The sequence below is a fragment of the Harpegnathos saltator genome, unplaced genomic scaffold, assembly GCF_003227715.2.
Source record: "Harpegnathos saltator strain DR-91 unplaced genomic scaffold, Hsal_v8.6 scaffold26, whole genome shotgun sequence".
In the NCBI taxonomy this organism is placed as follows: domain Eukaryota; kingdom Metazoa; phylum Arthropoda; class Insecta; order Hymenoptera; family Formicidae; genus Harpegnathos; species Harpegnathos saltator.
Window position 1 is genome coordinate 159,033 of NW_020230050.1, and position 26,552 is coordinate 185,584.

Here is a 26,552-nt window from a genome sequence, read left to right on the forward strand (position 1 = left end):
GGCGAGCCGAGGTAATCTCGATCGCATCGGAATTCCGTCACTGCGCGATAAGATTAATCGATGGCGAAGAGAGAGAGAGAGAGAGAGAGAGAGAGAGGGAGAGAGAGAGAGGAAAGGAGAGGAGTAATTGCGCTGAACGGTAACTCTCATAACAATTTGCATGTTACACGAGCCCGAATGCTTTCCCTCTTCCCCTCTCTCTCCTTCTTTCTCTCTTGCTCCCCCCCCCTTCCCCGCCTCTCCACTCATCCGTCTTCTCTGAGTCTGGTAAATTATAAAAATAAAAGCGACACGTAGCGGTTAAAAGGATACGCGAAATGATTACGTGTGGATGAGCCGCGCGACCTCCGCGGCTCTCTCTCTCTCTCTCTCTCTCTCTCTCTTTCTCTCTCTCCCCCTCTCTCTTTTGCATCAAGTTACTGTTACGCTTACCGCCGGTAATTGCGCTAAGCAAACGTACAAATTATAGGCATTACTGCCGGCGCACGTGAAAATATTGTGTTGCCTTCGTGCGCGCGTCCGTCCCTCCTTCCCTCCCTCCTTCCCGCCCTCCTTCCTTCCTTCCTTCCTTCATGCAGCTCGCGCTCGCGTAGAAACGGACGGTGCTACGTCGTCGTAAACGCCGAACGACGATATTCCCGGCGATAAGACACTCGCGGGTGAATCATTTCGTCAACCGATGTCTTCGCCGTCGTCGACGACGTCGTCGTCGACGGGGCAACTCGCGGCGATTCCTTCGCACCGTCGCGAAACTGGACGCTCGCCGCTCGCCGTTGTTTAGTAGCGCGTGAGAAAATCGCGAATAGCTGACGTCTGGTGACTCCGATCTGGTCCACCGATTACGGAGGAAGCAAGAAAGAAAGCGATTTTCCAAGAAAATGCCTGGAAAATCGCAGGCGAAAGTATTTGCATTTTCGTGCCTCGGCACAGTGAGGCCAGATGACATTTTTTGGTTGAAAATTCTCTAGAGACCTGAATTTCCAACCGATCATCGACACCAATGGATGAGGTTGATCCTGAAGAAATTCCAAAGAGATCTGTCTAGTCGAAATTTTGAAAAAAATTATCGATCCAGTGTTCATGGGTTTAGGGTTTGGGTCTGAAAAGTTTATCGTTTAAAGTACAGTGTCTTGAGTTCGACCTTAATGGGTTCGAGCCTATGGATACTAAATGCGAGATCCCAGAACTTATAATCACCTTTTAGAAAACTCAGAATTTCAAAGCTCATCATTTCAACCCACATTAAGAAAGAATTAAGCCATATGGACCCAATAAGTAAAAACATGGAGAACATTGAACAAAACATCCAACCCTAACCTGATAGTCCATGAACCCAAAACTCAGCTCATGAGCCATCATACGGAGATAGAAAGTAATCATCGTCGACATTAGCATGATCCAATGTGACGCTATTAGATAGAAATCAGTATCGAATAATGAGTATTTCACAAGTTTCTGGCGTTTAACGATAACTTCTCCTCTTTTGGGGCTAGTAATTCGAGGAAAAAGTTTCTTTTTTTATTTTAGCAAGACAGATCTTTTCGGAATTTATTCAGGATCAACCTCATCCATTGGTGTCGATGATCGGTTGGAGATCCAGGTCTCTAGAGATTTTGCAACCAAAGAATGTCATCTGGATCTCACTGTGCGCGGGTTCGCGGGGTCTCTCCGCTCGACTCGGGCACCTGGAAGGATTGCAAGTTCAGCTCGAGTCTCTGAATTGGAGATCATTGCTAATCATTCTGTCGCATACAGGAGAAGAAGAAAAACGATTTTGACTGATCGCGAAGAGCTCGAGACTCAGTTCGAGTCCCCTCGAGATTATTCGCAGTAATCTTATTGCGCGCGAAGACGTAACGAAAAAATCACCGCCGAGGATATCTGCAGTCTTGAAGCCGTCTGCCGCCAGTGGTGCGATTCTTCAACACGTTATTGGAGTTAACAACAATTTCGTTATCGTTGCGCAGCTTTTCTACGGTATGCAAAAGCTGCGCAACGATAACGAAAGTGTCGTTAACTCCAATAACGAGTTGAAGAATCGCACCACAGGAAGGACTTGCGAATTCCAGTCCGAATCTCTCAATCAGAGACCGTCGCCGACGACGACTCTGTCGCGCGAAGTATTACAAAAGCCGGCTCGGCCGCCGAGAATAGGAAATCGATCATTTTACGTGGCTGACGTGAAAAAATAAAAGCGCAAATCAAAGGCGCGAGCGGCGGCGTCACGTTCACATGAACGTTATCATTCCCGGCGATTACACGCGGGCGACAAGCTGAACGCGTCAAGAAGGAAAGAGGGGGAGGGGGGGCGCTGTCGAGCGTCGAAAGTAAAAATAGAGTCGGTGAACGATCATTTACATAGCCGATATAGCCGTGTCTAATCTGACGAAATCGCCGCGCGCGATTTAACGGCCGCTGCCGTGGCTGCATTATTCGCGAGTAATCGAGCGGAGTGACGGATCAGACGGGGCCGTTTGTCAAATATCAAGCCTCCGTCGAGCAGAAATGGTTATTATTACTCGCTTAACTGCGCCTCGGGCTATATATTATATATATATATATATATATAAGTTGGCGGCGATTAGCGAAACTCCTCGAGACACGAGATGAGTGTTATAAATTACGGTGGAACAACAAGTGCGCGCGCCGGCGGCCCGTCGCGGCTTCCGCTTTTCCTCTCCGCCGAGTCGTTAAAGACGAAATATTCGACCGATTGATTTATCGTTCGCGAGAGTTTGGCTCCGATGGCTTGCGATTAGCCGGCGTAAAGCGCAGAATGACGGTAAAGCAACGGTAGGCAAGTGGTTCTTTGCGAAATCTTTGTTTCCCCTCGCAAATTTCGTGAAATTTCGAGCGATTAAGAAAAATTTTCAATGTATCATTGAAAATTATTGAATATTTTCAATATATGAAATATGCAAATTAATTCGATGCTTTTACATTTAATTTTCTCGTAACTCTGGTTCGAATTAAAGTTTTTTTCCCGTCCCACGGTGACGCTTAGAAGTGCCAATCTTAAGCTTTAAGAAGCACTATGATGATTATCGGGCCCGCCGACATAACCTCACAAAACAGCAGTGAACACGAGTGGCGGTCGAAAATCTCAGTATCTGAGGCACTGCATTCTTTTCGCATTTAAAAACTTCGTTGGAGAAAAATGCGTCTGAAGCATAGATTCATATTCATAGACTGCGCCTTCTCATGAAAGGTTCTTGAAGATGAGAGATGTCAAGGACAGTTATATTCCCATTCCGTTGGCCACGTCGGTTTCATCCGTCTTCCGCCCGATCGTGGCTCGAGCTAGACGAAGATCGAATGCTCTTTGCACGGGCCACTCTTTTCGGGTGTAGTTTTGATTCACAAGTGGTCTAAATCGTGCGATTTCGTTATCAGGATGTTTCGATATCGTCGTAAAATATTAAGTGTGCTAATTAATTCGGTGCTTTTACATTTAACGTTTTGTAATTCTGGTTCCAATTAAAATTTTTTTCCCGTCCTATGGTGACGTAATTGACGGCCCTGCCCGACATAACCTCACAAAACAGCAGTGAGCACAATGGCGGTCGAAAATCTGAGCATCTGAGGCACTGCATTCTTTTCGCATTTAAATTGAAAAAAAAAATGCCGCTGAAGCTTCGGAAATGATTTGTTCCGCTCTGAGTAAAGACGCTGTGGCGTATAAAACATGCAAAAAATGATACCGGAACTTTCGGAATGGAGATTTTGATCTTTCGAACCGAGAACGTCCGAGGCCAACGAAAAAAGTTTGAAGACGAAGAACTCGAGCAACTGTTAAATGAAAACTCCGCTCAAACTCAACCGGAGCTTGCACTGCATCTGGGAGTTACCCACCTATTCATATCCCATCGCCTGCTTCAACTCGGAAAAATTCAAAAGGAGGGTAGATGGATTCCGCATAACCTCAGGCCGAGAAACAAGCAGCGAAGATTCGACATGGCTATGTCTTTGCTGAGTCGATTTAAAAGAAAGGATTTTTCATGCAAAATCATTACGGATGATGAGAAATGGATATTGTATTAGGTCGTTAAATATGAGATGTCCGATTTCCTCAAGTACTAAGTTCGACAGTCGATATCTCTGACATTTCACCTTTATAGTTATTGGTCTTGTTTCTGTTGTGACTCTTTCAAATGCATGTTTTGGTTTGTGGTTATCTTTCGAATTGCCTTTGCTACAGCAATTTTTGTATAACCATGGATAAGTTAATAATTCATGTTATTTTCGAATATGAGTTCCGTCGTGGAACCAATGCAGCACAGACAACTCGAAATATTAACGAAGTGTTTGGTGAAGATGTGGCTAACGAACGTACAGGTTGCGTGAAAAGTTCGCGGAGCGAAACTGAAATAAAGAATACCAAATTCTAAAAATGATTTTATTCTTCAATATAGTCTCCATTAACTTCAATACACTTGGCCCAATGGCTCCCCAATAATTTTATTCCATCGCGGAAGTGTGTTTCTGGAAGGTCTGCGAAATATGCCTCTACGGCTGCTATAGCTTCTTCATTCGACAAAAAGTGCTTTCCACGGAGGAATTGTTTCAGGTTTCGGAACAGATAGAAGTCGCTGGGTTCGCCAAATCTGGCGAATACGGTGGATGATCAAGCAATTTGTACTTCAATTCATTGAATTTAGACATTGACAAAACACTTGTGTGAGCAGGTGTGTTATCTTGGTGAAAAATGATTTGTTTGTGCTGCAAACCAGGTCTTTTCTCACGAATTTTTGCGACCAATCGATCCAAAAGGTTACAATAATATTCAGAGTTAATTGTTTTACCTTTTTCCAGATAGTCAATTAATAAAACCCCTTTAGCATCCTAAAAATCTGATGCCAAAACCTTTTTTGCCGATCTTCCATGCTTTGTTTGCTTTGGAGCTGAACATCCAGCTTCAGTCCACTGTAAACGTTCCTGTTTCAATTTAGGATCATGGTGATAGTCTCATCCATAGTTATAAAACGACGCACAAAATCGGTTTTATTCTTCTTAAAACGATCCAAATGACGCTGAGAAATTTGCTTTCGAGCGAATTTTTGTTGAATTGTTAACGTATGCGGCACCACTTTTCCAAACACCTTTTTCATTTGTAATTCTTTATGCAAAATATGCCGTACCCGTTCATCTGAAATGCCTATGGTATGAGCAATTTCACGCATAGTCACACTTGGATCTTCAGAAATAATAACATGTATTTGTTCAATGATTTCTGGTGTTGATGCGCTTTTTGGACGTCCACTGCGTGGATCATCTTCAATGCTTGTACGACCACGTTGAAACTCAAGTGCCCATTTACAAACCATTGTTTTCGAAGGAGCAGATTCCCCTGACACATTTACCACCTCAGAATGAATTTCCATTGCCTTTAAACCTTTTTTAACAAAGAACTCAATCACTGCACGCTGTTTCAAATTTTCCATTGCAAACAAATATACTGACACGTCAACTTCAATTGCCTTGTAAACACAGAAAGAATTGACAGATGGAAATGAAACCTAACCTAGGTTCGTGTGAAGAGTGATTCTATATAACCGACTGCAATTTATAATTCTACCGTTTACTTATAGATGCCGCTCCGCGAACTTTTCACGCAACCTGTGCAATACGTTGTCGATGGTTTGAGAAGTTTCGTTCTGGCGATTTTAATCTTGAAAATGAGCCACGTTGGTGACCTCAGACTAAGCTGGATAATGATGAGCTGAAAGTTGTAGTGGAAACGGATACATTTCAAACTACGCGTGAATTAGCAGCAAGGTTTAACGTTACTATTCCAACAATATTGGATCACTTGAAACAAATCGGCAAGGTAAAGAAGCCGGATGGAAATGGGTTCCGCATGAATTAAACGAGCGTCAGAAGAGAAGTCATCTCGAAGTTTGCCTTTCTTCACTATCACGACGTAAAAGCGAACCATTTTTACATCGTATTGTTATGTGTGATGAACAGCGGATTGTTTTCGACAATTGCAAGTGTTCGGCACAATGATTGGATATGAATAAAGTGCCGAGACACAGTCCGAAACCGAATATTCACAGAGAAAAAGCTAATAGTGTCTATTTGATGGTCCAGCGCTAATATTATCCATTACAGCTTCATGAAACCTGGTCAATCGATTACAGCGGATGTCTGCTGTAACCAATTAGGCGAAATGATGAAAATGTTTGCGATCAAGCAGCCGAGATTGATCAATAAACACAGGTAATCCTCTTGCAAGACAACGTTCGGCCACATGTCACACAAACAACGTTGCTCAAACCAAACAGGAGCTGAACCTGGAAACTCTCTGTCACCCACCGTATTCACCAGACCTTGTACAAACTGACTATCACTTCTTCCAGACGCTGGATCATTACTTGCAAGGAAAAATATTCAATTCTGAACAAGCTGTGGAAAACGTCTTCCGCGATTTCATCGTCACCTGCTCTTCAGGCTTCCTCGTTACTGGCATAAATAAGCTACTGTTAAGATAGCAGAACTGTGTCGACAGTTTAGGCGCATACTTGGATTAATCGCACTATTTCTAGTTTGAGATATAATATACCAAACTTTTGATTCGAAATCGGACATTTTATACTTAACGACCTAATACGACAACCCTAAACGCAAAAATCGTGGGCAGATCCCGGCCAACTGACATCAACGCCGAGGCCCAATATTCGCGTAAGAAAAATTCTTCTGGTGGGGTGCGAAGGGTGTGGTCTACTAAGAGTTGCTGAATCTTGGCCAGACTATATTGATGCAGACTATTAGCAACAGCAACTTGTGCGTTTAAGCGATGCTCTGGGGAAAAAGAGACCCTATACCGGCGACAGGACTGGGCAAATGATTTTGCAGCATGACAACGCAGCTCGACCACGTGCCGCAAAACGGACGAAGAACCTCATCTACACATCGACCTAGAAACTTCTCCCTCATGCGGCTTATTCGCCAGATTTAACTTCGTCGGATTACCACCCATTTCGGTCGCTTCAACATCATCCAGCGGATACGCATCTCGAAGCGGTCGACGAGGTCCGACAAAAGCATTGATGACTTTGTTGAATCAAAACCGCCGAGCTTTTCTCCGCGAGGACATTCGTCAGCTGATGACGAATCCGGATAAATGACAACGAATCAAACATTCGAGAGACAAACGTTCAATCGATTTAGCCACGAATGACCGCTCGATCGATCGATCGCACGGACTCTTCGGCGCAAAGTACGATCGTACGCGCGTCGTCGTGTGAAATCGCGAAACCGGCAGGCCGTCTGCGAGCGAGACACTTCTCGTTAGAGCTCATTAGACATTTTACAGTCTGCCGGTGTCTACCTGCGGTCGAGGGGGGCGAGCGGGGAGACGCTCGTAAAGAGGCACCGCGTCCTCCTCCTCGATTGTGAGCGCGGAAAGTAACGCGCGAGAAATCGCAGGGGATTCTCTCGTGGCCAATTGTGGCGTGAGTTTCCTGCTTCCTGCGCTTCCTCCTCCCCCCCTCCCCCTCCCCTTATCCCTTCTACCCCGAGTGGCCCCCTGCCTCGCTGCGAATTACGCGCGCGCGTACAGTTACTTAATTATTTAATTGACGCGCCGTGCGCGCCCGCCCGAGCGCGGGGGGCGGGCGGGGAGGGGGGGAGGGGGGAGGAGGGAGGAACGGTTAATGGGAAATAACGAAGTGCGATTTAATTGGCGGCGCGCTTTCCGCGCGACGCGCTCGCTCGTCGGACATTATCCAGCAAGTATCGCTTGCTGTCTAATATATCGCCCGCTTAAGTACGAGTCGGGGTAGATCGGCGCAAAAAATCTCCCTCCCCCTCCCCGGCAGCCGTACTCGTCGCCCTTACCCTCTCCGGCGCGGGCAACGTGGCGCTAAATCACATTACGGTCCCTTCGGTAATATTACACCCGCCGGCGCGCCGCGGCCGACGCTGAGAAACGAGGTGCTCGCGTGGTACTTTAAGACGCCATTACGCAAATCATCTTACGTTCTTTAATTATTCCCCGCCGCCGCCGCCGCCGCCGCCGCCGCCGTCGTCGTCGTCGTACGTTTATCCGCCGGCAAGCTCTCGAAATTGAGAATAACAGCCGTCATTAGCGCGAGTTCTCGATAACGTTGTTAATTCAGCGTCCCGGTCGCTCCGGGAAACGCGCGCGCTCTCGCACTTGCGTGCGTCTCGCTCCGGCGAAATCACGCGAGAGAGGAGGACAACGCGCGGAGCTCCTCTCGCTCCTCAGGTATCGAGCGTGTGTCGTTCGCGCGACCTGAGAGGGTCCGATTCTGAAAATACCTCGAGAACGTGCGACGCGCAGAGATAGGCGATCTGCGGCGGCTTTAATCCCGACGACTCGCCCTTCTCCTTCTCGCGTCTCGCTGCTTTGATGCTTTTATCGCCGCACGTGACGTCTTCTTCGCATCACGGAGACGAGCAGATTGTCATCGTTATGTAATTTAACTCGCAATAACGGTAACAACAATGTGCTTCATTATCGTATGCAATTGGTGGTTATCACCATCAAACCGTACTTATCATTTATTAATCATTGTTAAATAATAACACCTATTGTTGTCACGCAAAAATCCTAAAATAATAACAGGCGTTGTTGCGGTGTATAGCAATGATAATGTATTTTAATTGTAATTTCTATAGCAACAATAATAATAATTTATTATAATATAATAATAATAGTGTGTTGATATTATTCATACGATGATATAACATCGTTGTCGTGTATTGTCATCGCCGTTAAATTGATATAATAGCAACAGGTATTGTTATCGTACGCGACAGTATTCCGAAAAAGTATTCTATTTGCAAAGTGATTTTTCCCATAGTCTCGTATTCTAAGCGAAGCCTTTTACGGAAAAAGGATTCCTCTTTCGATAAAGCGATTAAATCATGTGAATCATTCTAAAATCTAAATCTAACATTTATTAGATATATTATTCTAATTGTTTTCCTCTTATTTTGAAGAGCATTTCTCTTATATCAATGAATTTTCTTCTCATATGAAGAGGAATACGTTGATTTGAATGTCGGCTTCTTTTGTTCAGTCATGTTCTACCGTCCAGACATGAACGAAAAAAATAATAATAAATAATATGCTCGTGGGTCAGAATATTTGGAACGCTCTTTAAAAAAGATATACGTGTTGTTGCAACATATAACGAAGATAATTTACCCATATTTGGTCAAATAGAGTTTGTAATCTATTGCAACAAGTTGAATAATATATTCTTTCCTTTAACTATGTTTCATACAATTGGTTATGATGAACACCTTTGTAGCTGTAAGGTTAGAAAATAATTGCTTAATTTAGATAAATGTATTCACAGTCGTATTCGAACAAATATTTGTTTAATTTTAATACAATGTTTTCTCAGTGTAGATATAGTTCTAATTATTTTCCTCTTATTTCAAGAGGATTTCCTCTTATATCAATTAATTTTCCTCTTATACGAAGAGGAATACGTTGATTGGAATGTCGGCTTCTTTTGTGTTCAGTCATGCTCTACTTCCAGACACGAATGAAAAAATAATAATAAATAATACGCTCGTGGGTCAGAATATTTGGAATGCTTTTTAAAAAAGTATACGTATTGCTGCAACATATAACGAAGATAATTTACCCATATTTGGTCAAATAGAGTTTGTAATCTATTGCAACAAGTTGAATAATATATTCTTTCCTTTAACTATGTTTCGTACAATTGGTTATGATGGACATCTTTGTGGCTATAAAGTCTATAACAAAACTGATTGGAAATTTGTTTGTTATGATGATCTTGTTTGATTCGTGCCTTTTATTGTAAAACTGGAGCCAGAAGTACATTCATATATATATATATATATATATTACTTTTCGCTATACACTGTAATAATTTTTTTCAAATTAACTAGTACAAGTAAGAATAAAGTACAATAAGAGTAAATAATAATCCTCTTAAAAAAAAATTGAACAATCTGTGTACGGAAGAGGAAATTTATATTAAAATCAATAAGATTCGCATCGTACGAACAACATATAATCCCTCTAACTTTAAGAATAATATGTTTATAATATTCCCCTCTTAATTTTAAAGGAATCCTCTTGAGGCCATACATAAGGATAAAATCCTCCAAAATTTAGCGTGACTCCGCTTCTTCTGAAATTACTTGCTTCTCGGATGAATAGTAATTGTTAGTTTAATTATAATTTCTACAGCGACAACAGTCATAATTGTTATATTTGTTATTATTGCTGTCAGAAATACATCGTATCGGCGTCTCGTTATCGTCGTTAACGCTCGCGGGGGGAGGACCGGCTTCTCGAAAACGAAGGGGGGAGACGCCGCGCGTGCATCTACCGTGTCCGGGCGTCTTCGGGCGGGAGGAAAAGGGAAACAATTAGCAACGGCTCTCCCGACGTAGGCGCGCCTTGTCTCGAGACAAGAGCGACGGCTCCGCCGCAGCCTTTCCGGCCGCGGATCGCCGAGGCTACCCTAACGGTACACAGTTCCCCCTTACTTCCCCCCCCCTCTTTCTCTCTCCCGCCCCGATAGAACTTATTTTCGTAGAAAAGTCGAGTCATGCCCTTCCTCATCACACGAGCGGCCGATTCGCTAGCATTCCGACGCAACGCGCGGACGCGCGCGGGGGGATTTTATTACGAGAGGCTCTATCGCGTTTCGCTCATCTCTTTTTTTTCTCTCCTTCCTCCAGTCCCCCCCTCTTTCCCCCCCTCGCCCTCTTTCACCGCCCGTCGTTCTTTCTCCCAGCCTTCGCGGGCGCTCGGAGATGTTGAGGAGATACCTTTGGCACAGCCATTATCCGCCGGCGAGACCATTAAAAAAGATGCGATTGATATCCGGCCTTCCGGCCTGGCGCAATCCTCGGCTGCCTCGTGCTCGGCCGACTACCGTGTGTCCGGTGAGAAGGAAAAAAGGCCGCAAGAAGTTCCGCGGCCGCCATCCGCTCGCCGGCGCGGGACGCAAAATCACCGCTTCAGCGCGAAACGCTCGTCCTTCGCCGCGGCGCGTCGTCGCGACTGCCCGTCGCGTAATTAGGGACACGCGCGCTCGCCGATGGAGTAACGCGATAATAATAATAATAATAATAATAATAATAACAACAACAATAACAGAAATGCGAGGAGAACGTACGGCTCGGCGGCCGCGTCCGCTCGCTCCTCAACCGCTCCGGTCCCGCTTTCTCTCCCCCGAGGAATTTCAAGCGCACGCGTGCGCCGCTACGAAAAGACAAGTTGAACAATGCTAACGCGAAGCGAGTTGCGGAACTTGCGCGCGTAAACGGCGACAAGAAAGGTCCAAGCGCGCCCTGGATCGCGGCAGTTTGCGTAATTCTCGAGCAAAGTCCTTCCTCGCGACACGCAACTTACGTCCCCGTGCGAGCGGCGGATTTTTGTCAGATAATATGCGCGTTTACGTTTTTTATCGCCCAACTAGGCTGCGTTTGCACCAAAGCCCCAACTTGCCGCGAAATACGCGGTAATGTTAGAATATTACTTACGCGAGAGTCAACTCGCGCGAAGCATCTCCCCATGCTACCTCGATTATAACTTTTACAACAATAATACTTATTATAATTGTTAATAATTATAAAACAATAAATAACTATAAAATAATAAATAATTATAAAAGAATAAATAATTATTTTGTAATAAATAATGATGAAATGATAACAATATTGTTGTTGTTGTTGCAAAAATGTTAAAGCCATTATCATCGTCATTGACACTCGCGGGGAAGAAGAGATTTTTTCTCAAGAATGAGAGGAAAGGGAAATAATTTAACAGTTCGCGGAAAAGGAATGAGTGACAAATTTTCCCGAAAAATCCCGCGCAGCGCGGCGCCCGTCGAGTGGCGCGTTCGCAGGATCAATGTCCTGCGTCCGCGGACCGGAGGTGGACGAATCGCGTTCGGCGCTAAGCTCGACGATTCCGCGCGACGTGCGGGGCGGAAACGAGCGAGAAATCGTCGTATTTGCCGTTGTTCTCTCCGCCGGGTTCTCATCGCGGGATCCTCGCTCGCGTCTAACGATGACTCCGCGGCAAACCGGCAATGCGGGACCGCGAGCGAAGGAGAGTTCTCGTCGGCACGCTTCGATGCACTCGCGCCGGACCTCGACTGCACCGTTAGACACCGCGGTAATATGCGCTCTCGCTCGCGGTGCTGCACGGTAAGAAAATACCCGGTTACCACTGACCGCCGCAGCGCGGCGGAGGTGACGTTGGCGCTCGGCCGGACCGGACCGGGCCGAAGCGCGCGGCCGCGAGTTTTCCGTGAGACGCGGGAAACGAAGAGCGCAGGGTGGCTAGCGGGTAGAGCGCCAGATTCGTAATCCGGGGAAACCAGGTTCGAATCCCGCCAGGCCCACTAAAAGCTGCGCTCTCCAGCTGGGTGGTAAGGGTAACCCTCTAAACTTGGCCTCTGCCTTTTGGAAGAGACGTTAAACAGTGGGTTCACTCATGGCCGACATCCACCATAAGTGTGCCTCAATGCGTATTGATTTATGTAAAAAATGTTTTTCACTCTCACGCCGATCTATATCGGCTAAGTCCGGCTAGCAACCGACTTTTAAGGAACTTAAAAATTGGTCACAATTCTAGTATCCGGCCTCGGAACTAGATAACAGGACATAAGTCTCTATTAGAAAAGAGGAAGAAGAAGCGGGAAATGAGACCCGATGGTGTTCTGTTGGAGCAATGTTGTGGGCATAGATGAACTGAATTGGCTGAAATCTTTGCCCGATTGGGGTAACCGGCGAAACGACCATCAGAATTGGTCGATCGTCGTGTATGTGATTGCGGATAATTTAGTCGACCGATGAAACTGATTGTCAATCGGTTAAATAAAATCAGTCGGACCAAAGTAATCGATTAACGAACAATCGTTACGTTTTTCATCGTCCAATTGGGATGCGTTTGCGCCAAAGTCCCAACTTGCTACGAAATACGCGATAATGTTAAAATATTATTTACACGAGAGTGTGATTTGTTCGATATACACGGTGAGCTGGCCTAAAACAGGCCAGCTGAATAACTTTGAAAATATGCAGAATGGAAAAATGTTAAACACAAAAATTATAGGTTTCTTCTTTTTTAAGTGATGTATCACGTAGCAATACTAGTGTGACTTTGAATAGTATCATCAAGGTTAGGGGAAGGTCACTTTGAACTAATTTAAGCAGAAACCCCAATTTTTTATTTTATCATCTTTTTTTACCACTTAGTTTGAATAACTTTTGTCTGAAGAATTTTTTGTTTGCCTTTATTTTTTTAAATACTTGAGAAAAACTTTTGATAACTTTCGATATTCGGCTTACGATATCTCGATAATTATTTGTCGAAGGAAAAAATAGTACTGGATTCTTTTATTCTATTTGGTCCCGAGAATATGCCGTTACAACCTAGCGCCCTAACAACTTTTGTTAACTTGAGGACCTTTGAAAATTTCAAAATCATCATGTTAACAAAAGTTGGCGTGTTATTTCTTCCGACAAATAGTTACCGAGATATCGTAAGCTAAAAATATTGAAAAAGTTGGCAAGTTCTCCTTAAATATCTCCAAGACTATTAAGCAAATAAAAAAATATTTCACACAAGAGTTGTTCAAATTAATTGGTAGAAAAAGATAGTATAATAAAAAATGGGGGTTTCCACTTAAAAATTCAAAGTGACCTTCCCGTAACCTTGATGACGCTGTTCAAGGTCATGCTGATATTGCTGTGTGACGCGTCACTAAAACTTCTGCAACTTCTGTATTTAAAATATTTTTCTATCTTGCACATTTTCAAAATTATTCAGGTGGCCTGTTTTGTGTGCCTCACCGCGTACTATTAACTGTTCTCGTTACAATCAGCAGAAACTTCAACGTCGATGAATGCCCGAGACAGGGTCAGTTGTTAGATCGCGCTATACGTGCACGTTTAGACATGTTGAATTCTTTCAAGTTTATAAACCGCCGAAGAATAGAGCGAACTGGGCTGTAAATAAATTCGCTCAGCGGAAAATACCGTACAAAGGGAAGAGAAATATCGTCGCACGATCGGCAAACGCTGAGTGTGTGCGTCGTTTTACAGCAAAATTAATTTCTCTCAACATTAACAAACTCGTTCGCGAGGAGATTAACATGTCGACTGTCGCGGGACGAGATACGCAGTCGAGATGAGACTAACGTACGCATCGCCATTCGCGCTTATCTACCGTGGCTTCGTTGACTCGAGCTTTAATTGATCATTAAAATAATCAAAGAGCAGCGTGGCGGCGGTCGGCGTGTTGTTCGAATTTTCCGCGCCCGCTCACGTCGTAAATCGCGTCTTTTTGCGCGCGCGCGTCGTGATAATGCGAGTAAATTTATAAAAGCGGTCGCATCAAGCCGGTCGTTGGAGCGGACGCCGATTGAAAACCGCTTTTCGTTCCGCTTCCAGCGGGCAGTTTTGCTCTCGATGGAATTCACTTTCGAGATTGGAGGTTGCTTTCAGGGAGCAAAATCCCCGGGATTGATTTTAATTGCTCCAAGATCCACTGGAGAGTGTCGAGCTGCCGCGGGAAGGAGAGAAAGGGAGCGGAGGAAACAGAATGACTGAGAGAGAGAGAGAGAGAGAGAGAGAGAGAGAGAAGGTGAGGATGAGAGAGAAAGAGAGTGTGAAATTCTCTCGAATTGCCAGCATAGCAACTTTCATACGTCAATCATGGCATTAGATACAGTCGGGAAGGCGAGAGCGCCGCGCGGCGGAAAAACGCGTGCGCGAGCGGCCTTTTTAATCGGAAACGTCGTTTCTTGGCTTACCTTGCACGTCTTGGCCGCTTACTGATCGCAGATCTCGTCCCTCTCCTCGGCCCCGCGTGCCCCCTAAGACTGTCGCATGGCGTGTTGGCCTGAAATACCCAAGTAACATGACATGGGATTATTTAGTGAAAGTTATCTCGGCGGAGCGTGAAATATGCGGATATCGCGAGACAGGACGCGTGCGCGCGATCGAGATCGCGATCAACGGACTCGCGCGAAATCGCGCACTCGGCACCGTTGATCGACAGGAGTTGATATCGTTAATGAGGAAAATTTCAAAGTCGAGAGGCGAAATCAAGTCTGTCTCGCGACGTCCCGTGAAGTGGACGCGCAGTTGCGCAGTCAGAGAAGTGAGATTGCTTTCGAGTCGTCGTGCGACAACGAGCATGCGAACCGGACGCGTTCCGGTCGGCGGATCTTATGAGCCAAATTCGGTCTGGAGTCGTGAAAAAATTCTCCTCCCTCCGCAGGGCTGCGATGCTTTTGACTTGTTCGTCGCGTCGCGTTAACTCGATCTTTCTTCTCCGTCTGCTCGTTGCGTCTGCTTAACGAGAAGCAGCGACATCTGGTTTTTCTCTTTTGGAATTTTCTCCCTGGCGACATCTTCGATCGATGCTTCTTAGAATTAAACCTAAGCTGAAATTCTGTATTCTCATTTTCCAGAATGTCGAAAACGAATTAGAAAACTCGTTCATCGCGTCACGTTCACTCGGTTTCTCCTCCGTTTCTGCGTTACGTTTGCTTAACGAGACGCACATCTCGTTTCTCAATTTTGAAATTTTCTCACCAATAATATCTTCGATCAATAACCGGTTTGTTTAACCGGTTCTTTAGTAGACCCGAAATCAACGTTTTCTGCCAAAATCGGCGAAAGCGAATAATTTTTCGTATTTTACATGGAAACTAACCTATTATAAGGTTGTTTGACGATACCAAGATCGAAATTACAAGATTCAAAGTGGCGGATCAAATATAGCGGCTTCAAATGACTAACTTTGATATTCCATTATGGAGGAGATCATATTTCATTTGTTCATGTTTTTTGAGCGGCTGGTGACGAAACCAAGGTCAAAATTACAAAATTCAAAATGGCAGATTCAATATGGCGGCTTCAAGAAGCAAACTTTGATACTCCATTATGGATAGGTGTCAAACTCGGTACGTTTTTTTTTGTGGCAGATAATGATTGTCATAAATCCGAAATTTTCATTAATGGCAAAGAAATAATTTCCTTCAACATTTCACGCGCTGATAATGAAGGTAAAAGCATCCATAATGGAATACCGTTAGAAGTCGCCATATTAGATCCACCATTTTAGACTTTACAAGTCCGACTAGATTCATTAGCAACAACCCAAAAAAACATAAACATATCGAATATGATCTCCTCCATGATGGAACAACAAAATTAATCACTTAGGGCCGCCATTTTGCATCAGCCATTTTGAATTTTAAAATTTCGACTCTCGTTACCAGCAATTCGTAAAACCCTCTAAAGAAAATTTCGCACCAAATCAAATGGAGATATCAATCTTAATAAATATTTTTTAAAAACTAAAAAAGTTGAGAACTAGAGAGAGAACTAAAAAAGTACTCAAGCGCTGCCATATCGGACTCGTCATTATGCATTTCTCAAACTTGATTCCGGATTCATAGTCAGCGACCCGGAACACGTGGGTGTACCAAGTTCGATGCAAATCCATTGAAAAGTTGCAGAGTTATTTATGGTGCTCATTTATGAGCACGTTAGCGGTGAGCTGATTAAAACGGAATTTGATTCGCGAAACGCAGAAATTCTATTTCCTCCCGTCAAAGAGCGCGTTTTTCCTTGTCTCTCTCTCTCTCTCTCTCTCTCTCTCTCTCTCTCTCTCTCTCTCTCTCTCTCTCTCTCTCTCTCCCTCTCTCCCTCAGTGCTCGCCGATATCTCGGCTCGAGTGCCGTTAGTCGCGGTTGCGATTAGCCTCGCGTGGAGACGGCGGAAACCCGTATTATTTAATTACGGCGCGAATTATTCGATCCCCGTGAGCGATCCGTAACGAAGCGTGGTAGATCTCGCGTGTGTGATCTAGCGGCTTTCTCAGCGCTGGCGAGCGCGATTAAAAAAGGACGCTTTTTCTCAGCCGAAACGTGTTATCGTCGCGAAAACGCGTCGGTTAACGGCCGATCGTTTTGCTGCATTCTGCATTTCCAACGTGCGTCCTGCATTCTTCACGGCCCCCGGAGTTTCATCAGGCTGCGCCTTGTAATTGCGCGTGGGAATACGCGCTCGGCGATACGCGCGAAATGCGAAAAGAGCCGGACGACTCGGCAAACTCGCGGGATTCACAAGGACTCGTAATATTGGGTGCCCGGAGAAGTTTTTGCCGTTTTCACGTGAAAAATTGAAAGAACCAACATTGCATGTATGTAACTTCGTTAACATTAAACGCAGTAGTAGATTTTCATAATGCATGCGCATAACATCGGGTGCAATATAAATTTCAGGCTCGATTTGACCGTTGCTAATAAATCGACCTGCTAGTCGCAGTTTTACCTGTTTTACGAAATTTCAACAAAATAACGAGATGGCATTTTATAGCCAGGGTTGGGAAGTAACTCGTTACTTGTAACGAAGTTACAGATATTTTTTCTTGGTCACTATAATATAACTTCGTTCCGTTTTTTCCATCTGTAACTGTAACTTAAGTTAGTTATATCTGTTTGATAACTAGTAACTAATTTAATAGTTACTTTATATGTTACAAACTTAAGTTTCTGGTAGATCAGCGCGATAACGCGACGTGCGATGCTTGATATCCAATAAACATACAGTTATTCTGGCTGTATTTGGAAAACATGCTATTGCGCCATCTATCTTTATTGTTCATTAGATTTAAGATAAGGATGAAATGACGCAATAGCGCTGATAGTCTCCTCTCGGAACGCAACCTGTATCTCTTTTAAAAAAATTGTGCCCTTATTGGACATTTCCGTCGCGCGTCGCCAGTCCTTATTTGTTAACTTGCATCCAGCGTGAAGTGTGGTTTCAGTTATATAAAAAATTCAAGCAATGGATAAAACATCTCAATCTTCGGGGAAAGATTGTAAAATGCCATGGCCATCATATGCAAAAATATTCGTGTTACAAAAATTTGGAGACGAGAACAACTGAGCATTTTCTGCAAAATTTGCGCTGACAAAAAAATTATTCATGCAAGTAAAACTTCAACTGCAAATTTAAGAAAACATATGAGTGTAAGTCTTTATTTATAAAATATCAATATGCTTTTTGGTGAGAAAATTTTTGATGTTAAGATTATTTTTAGTATTTTTAATATTCATTAACTTCATCAAATTCATTCTCTTTCTTACAATTGTCATTAATGGACTTAAAGAATAAATATGAATTGCTTATTTAAATTAATGAATCTAGTTTGTAAAAATGATATACAATATGAGGAATATATAATAATCAACAGACCATTTTTATATAAAATTGAAGGAATTTACACAATTACGAAATTTAAAATAATAACACAATTATTGTAAAAAGATGACTAAAAAGTAACGACTCGTTATTTTCTGAATAATTATAACTGTAAAATATTATTTTTGACGGTCAGTAACTTGTAACTGTAACTAATTACTTTTTAGAGATGTGCGAATCAAAAATTTTTATGTCGAATCGAATCGAATCGAATCTCATTTTTTTAATTCGAATTCGAATCGAATCGAATCTACGAAATTTCACTCGAATTCGAATCGAATCGAATGAAATCGAATCGAATCATTAAAAAATTTAACATGACTATTAAACATGCAAATAATGATGGAAGATTTTAATATGAAAGGGAATATTGATATTGTAATATCATCTTAAAGTAAAATATATATTTAAATATTTAAAGTAATTTATAATTAAATTATTAATTACAAGTCAAGGGTTCACACATACAGACCCAGATGGCTCGTTTGGTAGCTGATGCAAGTAAACGATGTGTATTTGATTCCTGTTCGAATTATTCGGATTCGAGTTCGAACAGTTCGCACATCTCTATTACTTTTTCAGAGGAAAAAACTGCAACTGTAACTAAATACTCTTACAAAGTAACTTTCTCAATTCTGATTATAGCCTGATAGAACCAGGAGCTAAGAGATGAAACTAATCGGACTCCGAAAAATCAGGAGAAAAAGTCCATTCAAGTGAATCTCAAAATTCACCTGAAAGTTGAGAATTTCAAATTGACATCAAAGTTGACCGGAACCCTCGCGCTCGCGCGGAGCGAAAATCCAATCTGGGCCGTTTGCTCTCGCGCGATTCTCTCCCGATCTCTGGCTCGATATTTTCACCGTCGCTTTTTGCTATCTGTTGCCTCCAGCGGGATCTCGCTCCCAGAAATCCCGCGGAAAAAATCTCACCGCGCATAGCACTTTCACAGTGCGAAAGCACGACGCCAGAGGCAGACGGAAAAATCTCTCCCGGTCTTCCCTCCCCCCGCCTCCCGAGTCGCGAATTTCCCTCAGACCGACGAAATCGCAGCCCTGGGCGTTTTCGGCGAGATCCGCGGCACACTTTCCTCCTCGCCGACCGGGAGGATACACACTTCGATGTAATCGATTCCATGACACAGTATGGTGATGCGCAGCCAACCTTGGCCGCTTCCTGTCGTCCGACGTGCGCACGCACGCACACACACACACACACACACACGCACAGCCGCTGGCAAACACACGGGCGTGTGTACGCCGACACGATCCTCACGAGCAATTTTCTTACACCGCGTCGGATGACTCTCTCTCGCAAACATCAGCGACATTCTTTCGGCCGGTGGCGCGTGATCGTCGTGCCGATCGGATATGCGGCCGGAATACGCTCGCTTACACGTGTACGTCCCGTGTAAGGCGCGTGTACGTGTCCGTACTTCGCGACGGTAATGAGGATCGCCTGCGAGAGAGAGAGAGAGAGAGAGGGAGAGAGCTCGCGAAGAAGAGGGCTCTCGATGATGGTCAGGTCGGCGAGATGTCCCACGCGATAACACCGACCCTGCCCGCTAAGGGACGACAAAGAGCGCGATGATGCCACGCGATTGCGGACTTTTCCGCGAGCCACAGGGGGGAGAGGGGGGGGGGAGAAGGAGGCAAAAGGCGATTTCGATATCGAGAGAGGCGGCAGGCGATTTTGCAGAACTGGCTTTCAGAGCCGACGAGGAATTTACGCCTCGCTTGGCCGCGAGCCGGCCTGCCTTTCGCTTTCGCGTTTCATCGCTGACCTCGTCAGGGATGAATTTGCCGGAATCGAGGGAGAATGATTTATCGTCTCGGGGCGATATAAATAGTCCGTCCTGACGTCGTGCGACGAGATTTCCCTTTTCTTGCGGAACTCTGCGCCGAGCTGCTTACTCACTCAGCGAGCTGGACTGGCGTTGGGACACTCTTAGCGTCGGCCGAGCATGCGAGAGTCTCGATGATGGATCTCCCGTGGTAGGAAAATGGATCAAGCGGCTTCACTCGGAAACGATTCGTCCATTCTATTGATTTGTCACTTTTGTCCCATCTACTCGTGATCGCCATTGTTGTTTGATCATTCAACGATGCGTTTGCAAGCGCCGCCATAAGACTGCGCCAGAAAGCCATCGGAACTTTTGCACTCCTCTAGCTCAATACCGCGAATAGATCAAGTTTATTTATATAGTTGAAAGCACCAAGGTTCGAGTTGCAAGAGAAAAATTGAACGTAAAAACCTGAGCAATTAGTTACTCGCAGAACTCTGGATGCACCTGCTCGACCCTTTACACCCCGAATTAATTATTACCGAATTAAGAATTACTTATTAGATTGTTGTGCAATTACGTAAATAGCTTCTGACACATTATGAAAAGAATAGAAAAATAAATTTTGTAGCGATTTAAGGATTAAACTTCAAGGTGGTCCTCATAAGTGCCGACACGTAGGATAAGGCGCTGAGAAGGAGCGGTACTTTCGAGTACCGTCAGGCATATAAAGGGTTAACAAAGTTGGAGACGTTCCAAGCCGCTGCAATTGCGAGCTACAGGCAATCAGTTGTGGCGGGCGCAAGGATCGCTCCTTCGTTATTATTCTCACCTCATAAGATAAGAGCACAATAAGTACACTTACGTTCTCCGTCGCAGCTTTGACGTCAGTTGCCTCATGTACCGTCACTTCGAGACTCCTGTCATAACCGACTACCGCACGACGGCTCGCAATAATGACAAGGAGGGGGGGAGCCGCGAGAAGAGGGAGAACACTCGCAACTTCGTTGGAGAAAAATGCGTCTGAAGCATAGATTCATATTCATAGACTGCGCCTTCTCATGAAAGGTTCTTGAAGACGAGAGATGTCAAGGACAGTTATATTCCCATTCCGTTGGCCACGTCGGTTTCATCCGTCTTCCGCCCGATCGGGGCTCGAGCTAGACGAAGATCGAATGCTCTTTGCACGGGCCACTCTTTTCGGGTGTAGTTTTGATTCACAAGTGGTCTAAATCGTGCGATTTCGTTATCAGGATGTTTCGATATCGTCGTAAAATATTAAGTGTGCTAATTAATTCGGTGCTTTTACATTTAACGTCTTGTAATTCTGGTTCCAATTAAAATTTTTTTCCCGTCCTATGGTGACGTAATTGACGGCCCTGCACGACATAACCTCACAAAACAGCAGTGAGCACAATGACGGTCGAAAATCTGAGCATCTGAGGCACTGCATTCTTTTCGCATTTAAATTGAAAAAAAAATGCCGCTGAAGCTTCGGAAATGATTTGTTCCGCTCTGAGTAAAGACACTGTGGCGTATAAAACATGCAAAAAATGATACCGGAACTTTCGGAATGGAGATTTTGATCTTTCGAACCGAGAACGTTCGAGGCCAACGAAAAAAGTTTGAAGACAAAGAACTCGAGCAACTGTTAAATGAAAACTTCGCTCAAACTCAACCGGAGCTTGCACTGCATCTGGGAGTTACCCACCTATTCATATCCCATCGCCTGCTTCAACTCGGAAAAATTCAAAAGGAGGGTAGATGGATTCCGCATAACCTCAGGCCGAAAAACAAGCAGCGAAGATTCGACACGGCTATGTCTTTGCTGAGTCGATTTAAAAGAAAGGATTTTTCATGCAAAATCATTACGGATGATGAGAAATGGATATTATACGACAACCCTAAACGCAAAAATCATGGGTAGATCCCGGCCAACCGACATCAACGCCGAGACCCAATATTCGCGCAAGAAAAATTTTTCTGTGTACCTGCTGGGGTATGAAAGGTGTGGTCTACTAAGAGTTGCTGAATTTTGGCTAGACTATTGATGCAGACTGTTAGCAACAGCAACTTGTACGTTTAAGCGATGCTTTGGAGAAAAAGAGGCTTCATACTGGCGACAGGACTGGGCAAATGATTTTGCAGCACGACAACGCTCGACCACGTGCCGCAAAAGGGATGAAGGATCTCATCTATACATTGACCTGGAAACTTCTCCCTCATGCAGCTTATTCGCCAGATTTAACTTCGTCGGATTACCACCCATTTCGGTCGCTTCAACATCATCCAGCTGATACGCATTTCAAAGCAGTCAACGAGGTCCGAAAGAGCATTGATGACTTTGTGGAATCCAAACCGCCGAGTTTTTTCCGCACGGTCGTCCGTCAGCTGATGACAAATACGGATCAAAGATAACGAGTCAGATATGAGAGGCAAATATTCAATCAATTTAGCCAGCGGAAGTGAACGAGGTCTAATTAAGTTTCCGTAACGAAAGGCTTCCAAATTTCTCGTTTGTTCTCAGGAGAAAGCGGCTCTGCGTCCAGGAAAGTCTGACCATCTCAAATTCGATTCGCCGCGACGGCAGGCGACGACGCGAGCAAAATAACGGATGACGTATGAGCCATAAATGTCGGCCGTTATTTACTCAGCGATAGAGATTGATTCGAGCGATCCTCTTCGGCGAGGCAACGGGATTGTCCTCGTCGGGCGACGGCGGCCGCCGTCGTGAACGTTTCCGGGGAAATCGCTTCTCTCATGTGAGTGCGCGGGTCAAAGATGACGAAGGGGAGAGAGAGAGAGAGAGAGAGAGAGAGAGAGAGAGTGTGTGTGTGTGTGTGTGTGTGTGTGTGTGTAGACGATGCACTTTGCTTGCTGCGGGAGGAAAATGTGTTTGGCAGCGGCGAGTTGGTCGCGTAGAATTTTCCCAGCGGCGGGATTTCGCGATTTGATTGCGCAAAAACATAAAACGGTTATCTCGGATGAGGAGAAAAGTTCAGGCGAAGATAAAGCTGCCGGGGCGGGGGGGGGGGGGACTCTGAGCCACGTAACACTTTAGTAAATATCTGCTATGCATATTTCTCGTCTGGACAGACTTTCTCTATAAACGCGCGTGTGGTTAGGTAGAAATACGGAGAGACTTTCACGGGGACCCAACCGGTCGGACGCACAAAGTGTCGCCGTTTCAAAGGAACACGATCTCCGAGCGAGGAGAAACGGGAGACAATTTCCGCGACTTTTTCCGCCGGGCGCGAATACGAGACGATTTTTAATTAGTAGAGGCAAGCGCGACGTGCGGCGGCGCAGCCGCCCGTTGCGAAGTTGCCGCCGCACGGACGGCTCTCGGCAAGACGAGATGATTGAAACACGTGGGAATCCGTCGCGCAGGACAAGAGGGAAGAAAGAGGCAAAGAGAGAGAGAGAGAGAGAGAGGGAGAGAGCACGCGCGCGCGCGTTTTCCTCTGAAAATAATCACCACGGAGTCGCTCGAGCAATCGAAGCCTGACGTGTCGCCGTCCGATTTATTTCTGCCGGGAAACGATGACAAAACTTTTCTTCGCGGACTTGCTTGTAAACACGTCGCCGACGAGATTACTCACGGGTGTCGTGACTTATATTTTTCGCGGAACTGTTACATCGAAGTGCCACCGCCGGCGACGCCTCCGCCGCGAGCGGTCTCGGGAAGCGGAAGCGCATAAGGAGCGCGAGGGAGACGGCGACGACGGTGACGGATTTATCATTTTTCGGACACACAGCCGTTCATATATTACAGCAGACAAAAGATAGCGGAGAAAGAGAGAGAGAGAGAGAGAGAGAGAGAGGGAGAGAGAAAGAGAGAGGGAGGAGGAAGATCATATGGGTGGACGAATTTATCGATTTCGCCGGTTGGCGATGTGCGTACTCATAATCTGTCCGATCCACAATGAGCTGCCGACGTATTTCGAGAGGAACCGTCGCATAGTGGGACCAGATGAGATTTTTTGGTTGAAAATTCTCTAGAGACCTGAATTTCCAACCGATCATCGATACCAATTTGATGAGGTTGATCCTGAAGAAATTCCAAAGAGATCTGTCTAGCCGAAATTTTGAAAAAAATTATCGATCCAGTGTTCATGGGTTTAGGGTTTGGGTCTGAAAAGTTTATCGTTTAAAGTACAGTGTCTTGAGTTCGACCTCAATGGGTTCGAGCCTATGGATACTAAATGCGAGACCCCAGAACTTATAATCACCTTTTAGAAAACTCAGAATTTCAAAGCTCATCATTTCAGTCCGCATTAAGAAAGAATTAAGCCATATGGACCCAGTAAGTTGAAACATGGAGAACCCGAGATTTGGCATTCAGCATTTCTAGGCTCGAACTTAATGTTTTATAGCTAAATATTCAACGTCGAGTCTTATTAGGTTCTCGAGCTATGGCTAGATTGGGTTCTTGGACTATTTGGGGCTCTTAATATATACGGCTTCATGCATCCACGAGTTAAGAAGTTCTCGGATTGATAGATTCCTAGGTTGATGGGCTTAAGACTCAAAATCCCTCGGTTTTGTGCTTAACGGTTTTATATTTGATGTTTTTGTATCTTGGGCATATGAGTTTTGGATTAATGGGTTTCTGCTTCAAGATCGATAAATCTCGAGGTGTCTGCTGATTGGTTTCATAGTTTCAATCCGCTGAATACGCTATTAGATAGAAATAAGTGTCGAATAATGAGTATTTCACAAGTTTCTCGCGTTTAACGATAATTTCTCCTCTTTGGGGCCTAGTAATTCAAGAAAAGATTTTTTTTTTAATTTTAGCAAGATAGATCTTTTTGGAATTTATTCAGGATCAACCTCATCCGTTGGTGTCGATGATCGATTGGAGATTCGGGTCTCTAGAGAATTTTAAACCAAAGAATGTCATCTGACCCCACTGTGCGTCGTGTCGACGCGACGCGACGACCGGCCGGGCAGTGGAAAATCCACGAAATTAAGAGAACGAATGGCTGTCGCCGCGACCGGCTCGGGGCTTGTAACAGTCTGCTGTAAACGTCTGTTCGCATTTTACAAGTGGCTCGGCGGATGATGCATTTCGCGCGCCGTCGGCCTGCCAGGCCGCGGACGCGCGAGGAAAACAGACGGGGGAGGTCGCAATGAAACTGGTCGTGTAAATTCTGCGGCGCACAAATTACCGCGTAAATGCGTGAGGATTATAGTGCGAGCGAACTTCTTGGGCAATTTCGAGCCCCCGGCGGTGACACGTCCAAGCGCCTCCCGTAATTTCCTTTATCTAAAATTGCGTGCGACGACCGCGCTAAAAGCGAGACGAAGGGGAGAATCGATAATTAGAATTGTGATTTACACCCAAAAGAAAGTTTCGCAACAAGCGGAATCATCTAAATTTTTGAGGATTTTATTCTTATACATGACCTCAAGAGGATTCCTCTAAGATTAAGAGGAAACTATTATAAACACATTATTCTTAAAGTTAGAGGAATTATATATTGCAGGTATACTTTATCAATATATATTGTTATTTTATTGATATATTATACATATTTTATGCGCATATTATTATAGATAATCGAGAAAGTTTATGCCGTTTCGGGGTTTCGTCATTGCCGAACTGCACATGCGCACACTATCGATCGGAAAGTGTGGTTATGTATGCTTATAAACAAACAAGCTCATTCGCTAACAGATATTTATTACCGGCTGTAATAAATTGGCCAATGATAATAAAGAAATTTTATTACTCGTATTATCATTTATCACGAGTAATAAAATTATTTATCATCATTGGCCAATTTATTACAGCTAGTAATAGATTTCTGTAAGGGTTCAACCGAGAATTTACCTGTGTACAGTTACGTGAACACTTACGGGCATTAATCATTCAAAGCCTTGAAAAGGTAACCTCGGTATGACTGTCTCAAAGTCGATTATCCGAACTTGTTTATTTTATGAATTCAAATTGGGTAAATTAGGGCTTTAGCGGCGGAAAAATATCCTCCGCATTCGAAGGTGACGCGTTGAACGAATGTTGCGGTCGAAAGTGCTTCCAGGAATTCGCCAAGAAAGTCGACGAAACGTCGAAAGGAAGTTGAGGCACTTTTCCGATAGTAGGGGGAAAACTTTTGTAAAAAAGAAATAGGAAAGTTGTTGGATCGTTAGGAAAAGGTAGCAGAAAATGACTACTTTTCCGAGCAAAGTTTTCCATCTTGTGTATCATTTATCTCTGTTGATTAAAACGGCATGAACTTTTTTGGTTAGCTAATATTACACATATTAAATTTTATAAGATGATTCTAAGAATTATCTAAATCTACTCTAAGAATTATCTAAAATCTAGAATTCCGAGAATTCTAAGTTTATAAGACTTCCATAATAATCCGAGAATATAAATTTCTCACGCGATCGCGGTTTTAAATGAAGGACATCGCGATAGGTTTCGGATTCTCCGTAAGGACACAGCGTCCTCCCCTCTCGAAAGTGCTCCTATTTATGCGACTTTTACCTTCTATTGACCGTGCAAGACTTC

At 44.3% G+C, this 26,552-nt stretch overlaps 1 protein-coding gene across 1 annotated transcript in view; it reads right to left on the minus strand.

Moving 5' to 3' along the window:
* pot (zona pellucida domain protein papillote) overlaps positions 1–26,552 on the minus strand; it is a 57,927-nt gene that overhangs the window by 17,070 nt on the left and 14,305 nt on the right. Inside the window, exon 2 of the mRNA XM_011143312.2 lies at positions 14,784–14,872. The gene's annotated coding sequence lies outside the window, so the exon portion shown is untranslated. The remainder of the gene's footprint in view (positions 1–14,783; positions 14,873–26,552) is intronic.